The sequence below is a fragment of the Eretmochelys imbricata genome, chromosome 5 (assembly GCF_965152235.1).
Source record: "Eretmochelys imbricata isolate rEreImb1 chromosome 5, rEreImb1.hap1, whole genome shotgun sequence".
Lineage (NCBI taxonomy): Eukaryota > Metazoa > Chordata > Testudines > Cheloniidae > Eretmochelys > Eretmochelys imbricata.
This window is the reverse complement of record NC_135576.1, coordinates 78,606,055-78,620,155: the sequence shown is the minus strand read 5'-3', so window position 1 is coordinate 78,620,155 and position 14,101 is coordinate 78,606,055. Positions and strand designations below refer to the sequence as shown.

Below are 14,101 nucleotides of genomic sequence, written 5' to 3'. Positions count from 1 at the left end.
ATAGGAAGTGGTGCCGGTTGTGCAGATATTTGTTTGGTTTGGCACCACAGGGAAAATCTTTTCCATTTCTGGAGGTAAGTAGAGCGTGTGTTATCTTTCCTGCTAGTACTCAGTACTTGTTTTACATGGTCAGAACAGGTTAATTCCTCAGGACAGACCCATGAAAGAGCCAGGCGTTCAGGTGAAGTTTCCCCAGATCCAAACGGAGGGTTTGACCATTGTCCTGTGACAAGAGATTGTATAGATAGGGGAGAGTGAATAGCTTGCATATTGCCTTGCGAGTCAGGCAAGGGAACCAAGTCTGTCTGGGCCCTGTTGGCATTATAAGGACTAACTTGGCCCTGTCGGTTCGTGTTCTGTGTATGACTCTGGAGATCAGAGGAATCGGAGGGAAGGCATGTAGGAAAGTGCCGTTCCACTTGATAAGGAATGTGTCTCCCAGTGATTGTGCTCCCTGTCCTGCACGTGAGCAGAACTTTGGGCATTTCTTATTTGCTCACATCGCAAACAGGTCTATCACTGGAGTTCCCCATCTGTGGAAAATATGATGTGTTATTTTGTCATTCAGTTCCCATTCGTATTCTTGCGAGAACTGTCTGTTCATTGTGTCCGCTATGATATTCAGGCGGCCCAGTAGGTATGATGCTATTATAGTGATATTGTGCTTTATGCACCAGTTCCATAGTTTTAGACCTTCCACACATAAGGAGCAGGATCATGCTCCACCTGGGCAGTTGATATAGAACATACATGCGATGTTGTCTGTTAGGATCCATAACTTTCTCTTTCTTATGAGAGAAGGAAGAGGCAGCATGCATTGCATACCGGATGTAATTCTAGTAGATTTATGTGTAAATGTGTTTCCGCAGGGGACCATTTGCCCTGGGTGGTATGTTGGTTCAGGTGAGCCCCCCATCCAATCAGAGAGGCATCTGCTGTGATCTGAACAGATGGTGGTTCCTGTTGGAATGGTACACTGGAGCAAACGTTCATTGGGTTTGTCCACCAGCATAGTGATTTTATCACCTTTGTGGTGGGTGTGATTCTCTTGTTTAGACTGTGTCTCTGTGGGATGCATACTGCATTCAGCCATCTCTGAAGGCACCACATGTGTAGCCTGGCATGTTTTACAATGAATGTGGTAGCAGCCATATATCCCAATAGTTGTAGGCATGTCCACACATGTACCCAGGAACTGTGAGACCACCTATAAGGGAGACCACGATATAAGGGAGGTCATTGTTGTGAATGTGGCCTTGGTAGCGATTCTCTGGCCACGAGGTAAGCTCCAATTAACTCTAGTTGCTGTACCAGAGTCAGGGTGGACTTCTTTTCATTGATTTGCAGTCCCAGGGAGTGAAAGAGAGAGATGGTTATTTGAATGCTTCGTTCTGTTTCTGTCTTTGTGGTGCCTTTGAGTCAGCAGTCATCTAAGTCAGGGAATATCGGTATCCCCCGTCTGCGTAAGTGAGCCGCTACTACCCCAAGTGTTTTGGTGAATACTCTCAGTGCCGTTGAGAGGACGAATAGTAGCACTCTGTATTGGAAATCTTCTTGTCCTACTGTAAACTTAGGAAGCATCTGAGAGCCGGATAGATTATAATGTGAAAGTATGGAATGTGAAGGTATGCATCTTGTAAGTCGAGGGCTGCGAACCAGACCCCATCTTCCAGCACAGGGATGATTGAGCTCAGGGTGACTATTCTGAATCTGTGGGCACGGATGAATTTGTTGAGTCTCCTTAGACCAAGGATGGGTCTCCACCACCACCCCCATTTTTCTTTTGGGTCAGGAAGTAATGGGAATAGAATCCCTTCCCTCTGGGATGTAACTGAACTAGTTCCAGTGCACGTATTTGCAGAAGGTGATGTACCTCTTGTCTCAACAGGTGCTCATGAGAAGGGTCCTGAAGAGGGATGGGAAAGGGGGGCTGGGCAGGTGGGAAAGATATAAAGGGGATGGTATAGCCTGTTTGAACGATTTCTAAGACCCACTAGTTCAAGATGATGGAGGCCCAGTTGCTGTAATATGCTCTGAGTCGGTGCCTAAAGCAGGGGTGGGCAAACTTTTTGGCCCGAGGGCCATATCACACTGAGAAACTGGCCCCTGCCTCTGCCCTCTCCCACTTCCCGTCCCCTAACTGCCCCTCCTGGGACCCCCACCCCAAACCACCTCCCCCTTTCCCCCCGTACCCAACATAGCCACACCCCCTGACAGGCCCCCCAGGACTCCCACACTCTATCCAACCCCCGCTGTTCCCCGATCCCTGACCACCCCAGAACTTCTGCCCCATCCAACTTCCCCCCGGGATCCCCCACCCCTAACCACCCCCTGGTCCCTGTCCCCTGACTGACCCCTGGGACCCGCTACCCAACCCCCTCACCGCTGTGCGCTGCTCTCTTACCATGCTGCTCAGAGTGTCAGGAGCTCACAGCCCCGCTGCCTGCACAGTGGCATCACTGCATGGGAGGGGCCAGGGGCAAGCTTCCTGGGCCAGAAGCTCAGGGGCCAATCAGGATGGTCCCATGGGCCGGATGTGGCCTGCAGGCCATAGTTTGGCCACCTCTGGCCTAAAGATTTGGGTATTGGTCATTGACGCTGTTGTTATGGAGAGGTTGTGCAGACCCTTGACCAATTCTTCACAATTGCTGCTTATTTGGTGGTTGTTGGGATGCCACATTCTGTGATTGTCTCTGTGTTCTGTGTCTCTTTCCCCGTGCGTCTTATGGTCTCTGCTGGCGTTGAGACGTATTGTCTCTCTCCTGTTCTAGGGCTGGTATCTTTGTCTCCTATTAAGTGGTATGTATATCCCTAGGGTCCATAATGTTACTCTTGACTGAAGGACTTTGTCAGTTTTTGCGGAAAAGAGCTTGTCTCTGTCAAAGGGCAGATCTTCTACTTTGTGCTGGAGCTCTCTATGGATTCCTGAGGAGTGAAGCATGAGGCCCTACGCATTACTATGGCCGTTGCCATCATGCAGGCTGCTGTGTCTGCTACATCGAGGGCAGCCTGGAGTGTAGTCCTGGAGCTAAGTTGGCCTTCATTGACGATGGCCCAGAACTGGTCTCTCTTCTCCTCTGGTATGTCCTGAGTGAATTCTGTCAGTTTATTAAAATTGTCATGGTCATAGTTTGCCAGTAGCACAGTGTGGCCAAGGTGTAGACTTTTCAGCCTAATAACTCCAGTCTCTTCCATTCCTTGTCCTGAGGTGTGGTCTTGTATTGTTTGCCCCATGGGTTGACTGCATCCACCACTAATGAGTTTGGTGGTGGATGGACGAACAGGAATTAGATGCCCTTATTTGGCACATGATATTTCTTGTCCGTGCATTTGTTAGTTGGGAAGATGGAGGCCGGGGTTTGCCACACTACATCTGCTGGTTTCCAGTCCTGGATTGGAACAGTGCCGTTTTCTTCGGTGCCGATTGTTTGTGTGTGGCTTTCCTCGGCACCGTCGTAGTTTGTTTCGGTTATTCCATGCTCGGCCCCAGCTGCGCTTGGTGCCAGTGGGGGAGCGATGGCCTGCGGTGCAGGTTGTGATACCAAACCCCTTGCTGGGGTAGACGGTGCCATGGAGGAGGAGTCTGTACAGTGCCTACCATTCGACTCCTTTACCTTGCTGGCAGAGGTCACTGGGCGGACGGTGCCGGAGGTGCCTGGTGCATCGAAGGTGCTCACTCTTGATGAGTTCGGCACCGATGGCAGGGATCTCACCAGAGACCGTTTCTTTAACAGTTCGTGGCTTGGTGAGGACAAGGCCCTTTTTCTTGATTTCTGTGAAGATGAGGCACTCGCTCTGTCAATGGAGACAGCCTCAGGGGAGCCACTTGTTGAATCTGTTGCAAAGATTAGGGATTTCGCCATGAAGATTAGTTTCAGATGGCGATCCCTATGCCTCCTGGCCCTTGCCTGTAGTTTGCTGCAGTGAGTGCACTTCTGAGGAATGTGCGACTCACCGAGGCACCGGACAAAAAGTGAGTGTCCGACTGAGATTGGAAGGCATCTTTACAAGACGCACACTTTTGAATCCTGGGATCCAGGCATTTTTAAGCGTCCCTCTTTGAGATTTGGGGACTTAACTAAAAGAGAAAAAAATTTTTTTGAACTTCAACACTAAAATATGACTTCTACAGTAAGATAAGACTAAATAGTTTAACTCACTATCTTAATCTGAAAACTATATTTTTCTAAAGTTAGTAGGGACACCACTAACAGACCCCATCTCAAGCTGAGAATGGTTGAGAAGGAACTGAGGGGGTGAGCACATGTGAGAAGAGGCACCAGCAGCACTGTGATACAGCTACTGCACACACATACCCCAACCAGACCTGGCTAGCAAAAAATCTCCGATCAACGGCAGTGGGACACACCGCCACCTGAAGTGGAGAACCCATAGAGACAGCACTCGAAGAAGTGCAACTTATAGATTTTTTTTTGTTACATAACTGCACTGAAAAAAACAAAACAATGTAAAACTTTACAGCCTACAAGTCCACTCAGTCCTACTTCTTGTTCAGCCAATCGCTCAGACAAACAAGTTTGTTTGCACTTACAGGAGATAATGCTGCCCTCTTCTTATTTACAATGTCACCAGAAAGTGAGAACAGTCATTTGCATGGCACTTTTGTAGCCAGCATTGCAAAGTATTTATGTGCAAGATATGCTAAACATTCGTATGCCCTTTCATGCTTCAGCCACCATTCCAGAGCACATGCTTCCATGCTGATGATGCTCATTGAAAAAACAATGTGTTAATTACATTGGTGACTGAACTCCTTGGGGGAGAATTCTATGTCCCTTGCTCTGTTTTACCAGCATTCTGCCATATATTTCATGTTACAGCAGTCTCAAATGATAACCCAGCACATTGTTTGTTTTAAGAACACTTTCACTGTAGATTTGAGAAAATGCAAAGAAGGTACCAATGTGAGATTTCTAAAAAAAGCTACAGCACTCGATCCAAGGTTTAAGTATCTGAAGCGCCTTACAATATCTGAGAGGGATGAGGTGTGGAGCATGTTTTCAGAAGTCTTAAAAGAGAAACACTCCAATGAGGAAACTACAGAACCCGAACCACCACCAAAAAAAAAAAAAAAAAATCAGCCTTCTGCTGGTTTCAGAGTAACAGCCATGTTAGTCTGTACTTGCAAAAAGAAAAGGAGTACTTGTGGCACCTTAGAGACTAACCAATTTATTTGAGCATAAGCTTTCGAGAGCTACAGCTCACTTCATCGGATGCATACTGTGGAAACTGCAGAAGACATTATATACACAGAGACCATGAAACAATACCTCCTCCCACCCCACTCTCCTGCTGGTAATAGCTTATCTAAAGTGACCACTCTCTTTACAATGTGTATGATAATCAAGGTGGGCCATTTCCAGCACAAATCCAGGTTTTCTCACCCCCCACCCCCATACACAAACAAACTCACTCTCCTGCTGGTAATAGTTCATCCAAAGTGACCACTCTCCCTACAATGTGCATGATAATCAAGGTGGGCCATTTCCAGCACAAATCCAGGTTTTCTCACCCCCCCCACCCCAAACACACAAACTCACTCTCAGATGATGAAAATGAAAATGCATCGGTATGCACTATGTTGGATTGTTATTGAGCAGAACCCATTATCAGCATGGACGCATGTCCCCTGGAACGGTGGTTGAAGCATGAAGGAACATATGAATCTCTAGGGCATCTGGCATGTAAAAATCTTGCGACACAGGCTACAACAGTGCCATGAAAATACCTGTTCTCACTTTCTGGTGACATTGTAAACAAGAATCGGAGAGCATTATCTCCTGCAAATGTAAACAAACTTGTCTGTCTGAGCAATTGGCTGAACAAGAAGTAGGACTGAGTGGACCTGCAGGCTCTAACATTTTACATTGTTTTATTTTTGAATGCAGTTTTTATATAATTCTACATTTGTAAGTTCAACTTTCATGATAAAGAGATTGCACTACAGTATTTGTATTAGGTGAACTGAAAAATACTATTCCTTGGTTTTTACAGTGCAAATACTTGTAATCAAAAATAAATATAAAGTGAGCACTGTACACTTGGTATTCTGTAACTGAATGTATTCAATTGTAATTGAAATCAATATATTTGAAAATGTAGAAATCAAAAAATATTTAAACGGATTCGATTACTGTTTAGCAGTGAGATTAATCGCACTATTAATCGTGATTAGTTTTTTTAATCGCTTGACAGCCCTAATTTTTATCATTGACCTGGAAGAAAACAAAAACATCACTAATAGAGTTTGCAGATGAGAATAATTTGGGGAGGGCTAAAAATGAAGAGGTCAGAGTCACTGATTCAGAGTGATCTAAAGCACTTGGTAAACTGGGAGATTTAGATCAAACAATATACATTATAAATGCAAGTGTATACATTGAGGAACATGGAACTGGGGACTCTATCCTGGGAAGGTGTGACTCTGAAAAAACGTGGAGCTACTGACAGATTGGCGAGTATCTGGGAGCTTGTGTTACGTGAGAAAGGGTCCTCTTCAGAGAAAGAGAACCTTCAAGTACAGGCCTGATGTACTGGAGTGTCCCTGTGTAGCTATCCTGAGAGCTTCTGGCCTGTATATTCATTAGAGAACATCTGAAGTGTCACATCTAAGAATATTAAAAAATTAAGGGGAGTACTGTACATAGTCAGAACATGTTTTTTAATTAGTTTTTTCTTAAGTTTGAATGCTTATTTTGAACAAAATTCCATTAAAAAAGCAATACATTCAGAAGCATCCACTTACCTAATGTGCCTCTGTAAAAGAAAGCAAAAGAAGTTTCCTGAAATCTGAAACAGTATTTTAAAAGTCAATCTAAAAAAATGATTCCAAACACATGGAGAATGAGAAGGTTCAACCCAAAGAAAGATTCTAGAGCCACCAACTTTAATAGAGAATTCTGTTTGAGATTTTGTTTTCTTTAAACATACTAGTTGCATTTGGCCCTTTATTTAGCATTAGCTATCCCGGTAGCACTATATTTCACACCAAAAAAAAAGATAGTCAACAGAATTCCCTATAATATGGCTCAACTCCTCCTCTTCAATGATTTTGGGGAAAAAACACCAAAAAAGTCAAGGAGACCTGGAACATAACACTAAATGTTTCTAATAGGGATTAATATAACAATTCACATAAAAACCTACATACCTTAGAGCAGTTAGGACTGTCTGACTAAACTTCCCTGAACCAAAAAGTTTAAAGAGAATGTAATAAAATGCAATATAAAGTTTTCTGAAATTAGGGAAATACCAAAAACCAGAAAACCCCAAACCAAGCATTGTTTAATTAGGATTTCAGCAAATGTAGAGAATCTTCAGACATCTAGAAATTTAGAAGACAACTTTTTTTCCATTTTCCTTAGGCTTCTTCCAGAATCTAAACTCAAAGCCTCTCTTCCTGAAAAGGAATGAGAGAGAAAAGAAGATGGAGGCCTACTTATGCCTAAACAAGCAAAAGGAATGTATGTGTGCGAGAGAACTAGGTATCTCTTTATAAGGGTTGTAGAATGGGTCTATTTCTCTCAAATAAACAGAATTACCTGTTTTTAAAGTCTAAAGTAATCTTTTTATAAATCGGGGAATAAAGCCATATTATTTTAACATGTGGGAAAACCCACACCCTTCTAGGGAAAACCAAGATTCACAGCTACCATGCTTAGCCTCTCCACATTTGAAGATTTCTAGTAACATCTGATTAAGTTCTTTACTACCCAAAAATAGGCTTCAGAGCACACCAGCAATTTCACCTTCCCTCCTAAGTAAAGCAAAATGTACACTCCTGTGAAAGAGTGGGCACCATATTGCTTACATGAGATTTAACCGACAACCTGGATGTATTAGGTCTCACTAGTTTGAACAGATTTGCATTGTCAAAGAGTAAACTTAAACCTTCTTTCCTTGGATCCTTCAGTGTAGATCAAAAGACGCTATAATTAACCTGGAATTTGGATCACAGACAAGGCATTCAGAGCAGACAATTTTTCTCTCATCCAAAGTTCACTGGTTTTCAGGAGAGCCAGTTCAGACACCATGGACAAACAGACAGTTAACAAGCACATCAGATTTGCAGCTAGATCGTTCAAGCTGCAAGAAGAATTTGTCTGTAGAAATTAGTTTAATAAAACACTGGCATCAAATAATTGTTTGGAGTTAATATTTTTGATCAAGGCTACATAGGTCAGTATGCTGTATTTTGAGGTCCTGGCAACACTTGGGAGTACTAAGGCTAGGGAGAAGCACACAACTTAATAGTTGCGGTGAATTTTCCATCTGCTGCTGCCATCTTAGTTAGGTAGATGACAAACAGATTTCAGTTCTAGAGGGCATTTTATCTCTTATAAGTAAGGCTCTGTGTCTGTCAAGGAGGTCATGGAAATCACAGATTCCATGACTTTCTGTGACCTCTGTGATTTCTGCAGCAGCCCCTGCGGTTGACCCGGGAGCCACCTGAGCAGCTCAGGCAGTCCCTGGGCCAGTTGCACCTATAGCTGCTGGGGCAGTCTCGGGACCCCCTGCACCACTAGCAGTAGGAGTTTGTGTGTAGGGGGACTCAGGGCTGGAGTGCGGTGCTTACCGGGAGGGGGGCTGCTCCCCAGAAGGGTGACAGGAATTCTGTTCCCTCAGCTCCTAGCTCCACATGGTGCCTCTGCCTGCAGGCACCGCCCCCGCAACTACCATTGGCCGCGGTTCCCAGCCAATGGGGCCTGCAGAACCAGGGCTTGGGACAGAGCGGAGGCCCCATGTGGAGCTAGGAGCTGGAGGTCACTGCTTCCTGGGACCTGGGTAGGGAATCTCCCCCAGCCCTGCCAACCCCTTACCCCCAAGTTTTAGTCAGGGGTATATAGTAAAAGTCATGGACAGGTCACGGGCCGCGAATTTTTGTTTACTGCCTGTGACCTGTCCATGACTTATTAAAAATACCTGTGATTAAAATGCAGCCTTACTTATAAGCTACAAAAACAAGTCCCAATAAAATTAATGAGAATTGTTGAATTTTTTCTATTCTGAATTCAGTCTTCAAAATAATCTATTTCTCAAAGTCAATCTTTCAAAAAGGATTGTGTGACAGCTGACATGATCAATTAATCTTTCACTGCAGAGTTTTCCTGACAGTACCTATAAATAGATGCTCTGAAAAACCTATACTGTGGTTAAGAACTTTGAGACAAGTAGCAGCTCTACCTTGTTTATACTGAGAAGGCCTCTGACAAGACGCAAAGTCCACTTTTTACTGTGCAAAGAAAGAAGGCTCCTCCAACATGACTTTGGCACATTTGTTGTAAAGGATATCTGAAGAGGGTAAATTAATTCCACAGCTGTAGGTTTAAAATGAGTTAGCAACCTTCCATGCACTGTGGGAAAGTAGGACGGTGAAAGTGGAAGCCTTAAGTGTATTGTACAATACCACTTCTTAGCCCTGACACAGAAAGCCTTGAGTGATAACCTTCTCTAATGCCCCACTCCAAGCAAACTTATGGTCCTCAGCTTTTGTGTCCAGGAGTCTCCCTGCGAGGGAGTTGCTCATTTGATGGATGCCCAGGACTGAATTAAATCAGCGGAAGAACAACTTTGGAAGGCTGGGGACTATAAATATCTTCCACGGAGCTCCAAGATTCCACTCCCTGGCAAAATAAAAGATAATTTCTCATCTGCTACCATTGTTTTTATGTGATGACCAGTTTTAGTACAAGTAAGGTGGTAGTTGAGGTAAATTTGCATGTTTATATGTTTTTGACACATTTAATTGTGTGAGCCTTTAAAAATAACTAAATTAAAAGCAGAGATTGGGCAATATAGTAATGATGATAAACAGAACAGTTAGCAAAACATCTAGTGCTGTTAGCTGCTTATCCACACAATCACAAACCACTTTACAAGGTGTTACAGGTACCAAGAGTCGAAATCACTCCAAGAAACCCAGTTACTTATGATAACTGTGGTTCTTCCAGGTGTTTGCCCACATGATCCACTCTTGAAATAAGTGCGCTCCTGGTATGTGAACACAATCTTCTAGAGCGGAGTCTCAGGTGAGGCCACTCACCCCTGTACTAGACTCTCTCGTACAGTGTTCCAGTGGCCTAAAAAGAGGAGTGGCCCCAGCTACCCTTCAATTACTTTCACTAATTCAATACAGTTCTTCTTCAGAGTTGCTTCTATAAGAAGATGGGCAGAAAGTCTGGATTCAGATGGATGATCTTCAAACACACACTTACAGAGGCAAAGAAATTTTTATATTGAGAACTGCTCCTATGAATACCCACTCTTGGGAGATTGAACACTTAAGTCATAATCATGTGTATGATCCATTTGGACAGCCTTTCAGAACTGGTAACTTGATCTATGGCCTTAACACCACATATCACAAGATGCCTGTGGAACCTATGAATAGATGTGATCTCTTATACAGACATCTAAAATATGGAAAGTGACCTCCCTACCTATAAATCAGACTTTGGGGGAAAAAGAGGCAGGTTAATGACCTGATTGAGATAGAATCAGAGGTCATTTTAGGTAAGAATCTGAGGGTGAGGATGCAGGACCACCTTACACCTGTGGAACAGTACAATCATGCTGTATTTTGATAGCACTGAACTGATGTCATATACATGGAGGAAAGCTATGCATCTTCATACAAATGGTACAGAGAACAGTTAGACAAGTGTTTAAATAGAGGTTCCATTAGTTTTGTGAGAACAAGATTAGAATTACATGGTAGAGCTAGCAAATTTATTTGAGCATAAGCTTTCGTGAGCTACAGCTCATAAATCTGTTAATCTCTAAGGTGCCACAACTACTCCTTTTCTTTTTGAGAATACAGACTAACACGGCTGCTACTCTGAAACATGACAGAGCTAGTTCATGCACCAGCAGAAAAATGGAGGAAATCTTTCAGAAACTTGTTAACTGCAGAGTGAAAAAAAATTTTTTTCAACCAATTCAACCAGGAAGAAAAAAAACAGATGGCAGCCGAGTGAGCATAATGTAAGATCATTCATATTCTTCAGAGTGTAACAGTCTAAGATAAAAGCAATGGATCACAGTATTGGTTCTACTCACTTTTAAGCTGCCAAAATGAAAATCTCTCTTCCACTTCATCAAGTGGATATATCTGCTTGAAAGCTTCCTGCAGATAGCATATTTTATACCTGAGTAGAATACTTTTCAAGCTAGCATGCCCAGAAATCCCAAAGCTAGACTGTCAACTTGAGAGAGAGACTGGAGCTGGGTGAAGAATCTCATCCCAGACACAAAAGACAGAAGCTATGATACAGTACATCGGGTCTTACAGTGGTGGTATCAATTCAAGTAGATCAGAAGATCAAAACTACAGAGCCCAGGCCACCGTATCTTGGTGCTAACCTGTAACTTTCCAAATAAACTTTTAAGGGAATGAGTACAGGAAGTTCTGTCCCCAGTCCAGGAGAGATATCTGCCATTGATGCTGAGTTCTGCCTGCACTGCTAGTATACTCAGTGATAATACAGCATTCCCTATAGCAGCAAAGATCCAGAATGGGCAATGGTGTCACATAAGCACATGGAATCATTAGGCCTAACGTTGGTAAAAAGCCACAATATACTTTTCAGACTGGGATTATAAAAGGATTCCGTCTCCATAATGGTATGAAACATATCCCCTCTCAAGAAAGCTTTTGCAGTCATGGAGTCTCCACTTAACTCCATCTTTTGTGCCAAGATGAAAGTGGATTTTTCTTTATTAGAATTGGAACATGTGCACATTTTCTTGAGAGCCGAAGACATAGCATGGGGCATGTGATCTGTTCAGTTTATTATTTTAAATATAAGACGACATGGATGCCAAACTGTCTGAAAAAAGCAGTTATGACAATTAGGCATTTGGTGAAAGCTTTCAGTGCCATACAAATACCAAAGGACAATATTCACCGCTACACAGGACCGGGAATATATTTAATGAGCCAAAACAGATCATGTGAAAGCAGGTGTCTTTCAGGATTGTCTCAGCTAACCAGTTGCTTGAAACTTGATGCGAAGGATCAGCTGCTCACAGTAGAACAATACTGTTAAGAAGACTTCTGTCAAACCTGAAGTCAGGAAGAGCTTTGCCTCTGGAGCTGGGACTGGAAATCCATTTTCTGTTCTTCTTGGGCTGATCTAGAAAGGCCAACATCTTAACCCATGTGAGGAATTCATGCTTCTCGGTAATCTGTAATTCTCATCTACTATGTAGCAGATCAAAGATCTGAAGTCTGCTGAAGCCTGTTGAGTTTTCTCACTGACCAATGCCATTACCAGAGACGCCAGAGTGAGTAAAAATATTGAAACCACCTTTTGAGTGTCTTGATACAGTGAGACCAAGATTGAGGTTCCAGGACAGCAAGGCTAAACTTACTCTCTCAGAAGCATGGCCCTTCTTCCCTTACTACTTCTTCCATCCAGGGACAGAATCCTGGATGCTCAGAAGCTGATAGCAACTTGGAATCTCCAGCCCGCTTAGCTGGGCTCAAAACAGGAAAATCAGGGCACTAACCTTCAATGTCCTTTAACCCAGGCGAGAGCAACAATCTCAGTGCTGCTTATGCTCAATACAAAGTCAGGTTAACAAGTCTTCAAAATCAACATGCCTCAATGTTGGTGATGGATGTTTGGTGCCAAATTCAATTGACAAGGAGTTTAAAAAGCTCCCTCACACCCCCTCATCAGTTAGATTTTGAGGCAGTACTTCCAATCTTTGCAGGCTCCCCTGAAGAAAGAGAAGGAAATCACGTGCCTGCTTGAGCTGTGACCTTTGCCCAGCACTGGAGATACTAAACATGGTCATCTGTAATAGTTTACATAAAACAAACTACCAAGGGAAGTGGTGATTTCATCTCTTAAGGTCTTCAAATCAAGACTGGATGCCTTTCTAGAAGATGCGCTTTTGCCAATCAACTTTTTGGGCTCAATACAGTGGTAGCTGGGTGAAATTTAATGGCCTGTGCTATACAGGTCAGACTAGATGATCTAATGGTCCCTTCTGGCCTTAACTCTATGAAAAAGCACTGTACATGAAAAAACACTGGATTTTCTTAGCTACTTCAGCCATGCTACCTGCAGAATTAGAGAACCCATACAAGGAAAAACACCTGCAAAAAAGAGCAATCCTATTAGGACTGGCTTTAGGTGAAGACGATACAGCCCAAGATGGCTGGGTTCCAGATGATGCCTGCAATGGCAAAGGTATGGATTTTTTTTTTTTTAAATACACAAAAAATCTCTGACTATACACACAAAAAAGAAAGTACTCAAAGGGGCAGGAGAGAGGAGTATTTGGGGCTTGCTTTAATTTTTGCTGCCAGAAAGAACTGAATTTCAGTTGCAGCCATTCCCCTTTATATATTGTCAGAACTCCAAGTGGTCCTTTTCCTGAATCTTTGTCTAACTCACTTGGTGGTGGCAGCAGTACCCGTCCAAGGACAAGGAAGGATTTGTGCCTTCGGGAAGTTTTTAACCTAAGCTGGTAAAAATAAGCTTAAGAGGTCTTTCATGCGGGTCCCCACATCTGTACCCTAAAGTTCAGAGTGGGGAGGAAACCCTGACAAAGGCTTAATGTGTCTATGTGCAACACGTTCCCTTTAGATAACATTTAAGAATGTGTTCAGGAAGACAGAGGTTAATTAAGTCACACAGGTTATGTCAATATTACTTCTTGAAGAAGCTCTCTCTCAGATAACACTGGATGTTTGGTCTCTGCTAGTCATGTGATTTCTATTACTTTTGTTTGATGGATCTGTGTATGTTAATACATTAATAGCTGGGTTCTGTACTATGGAGTGCTCCTCAAAAGTTTTATTTTTCTTTCCATGTACATTACGGTGTGCACAAACACAAGTAAAATAAAAAAATTCTTAAATACATAATCCTTAATACCTAAAATTTGCTGTGACCATATACAGGTCTTTCAGTCACCTACATTAATTTAATCAAAGAATACAATTCTTTATGGAAAGTGTTCATATCATAACTGACACCCCTACTTGGTAGTCTGAGCAGAAGGGCAAAAGACTGCATCGGCATCAAAACTAGAACTACCTTTGAAACCAATGAGTGGTCTTTCTCCA

At 43.1% G+C, this 14,101-nt stretch overlaps 1 protein-coding gene across 5 annotated transcripts in view; it reads right to left on the bottom strand.

Moving 5' to 3' along the window:
* CSNK1G3 (casein kinase 1 gamma 3) overlaps positions 1–14,101 on the bottom strand; it is a 157,889-nt gene that overhangs the window by 47,382 nt on the left and 96,406 nt on the right. The gene's annotated exons all lie outside the window — the stretch shown is intronic.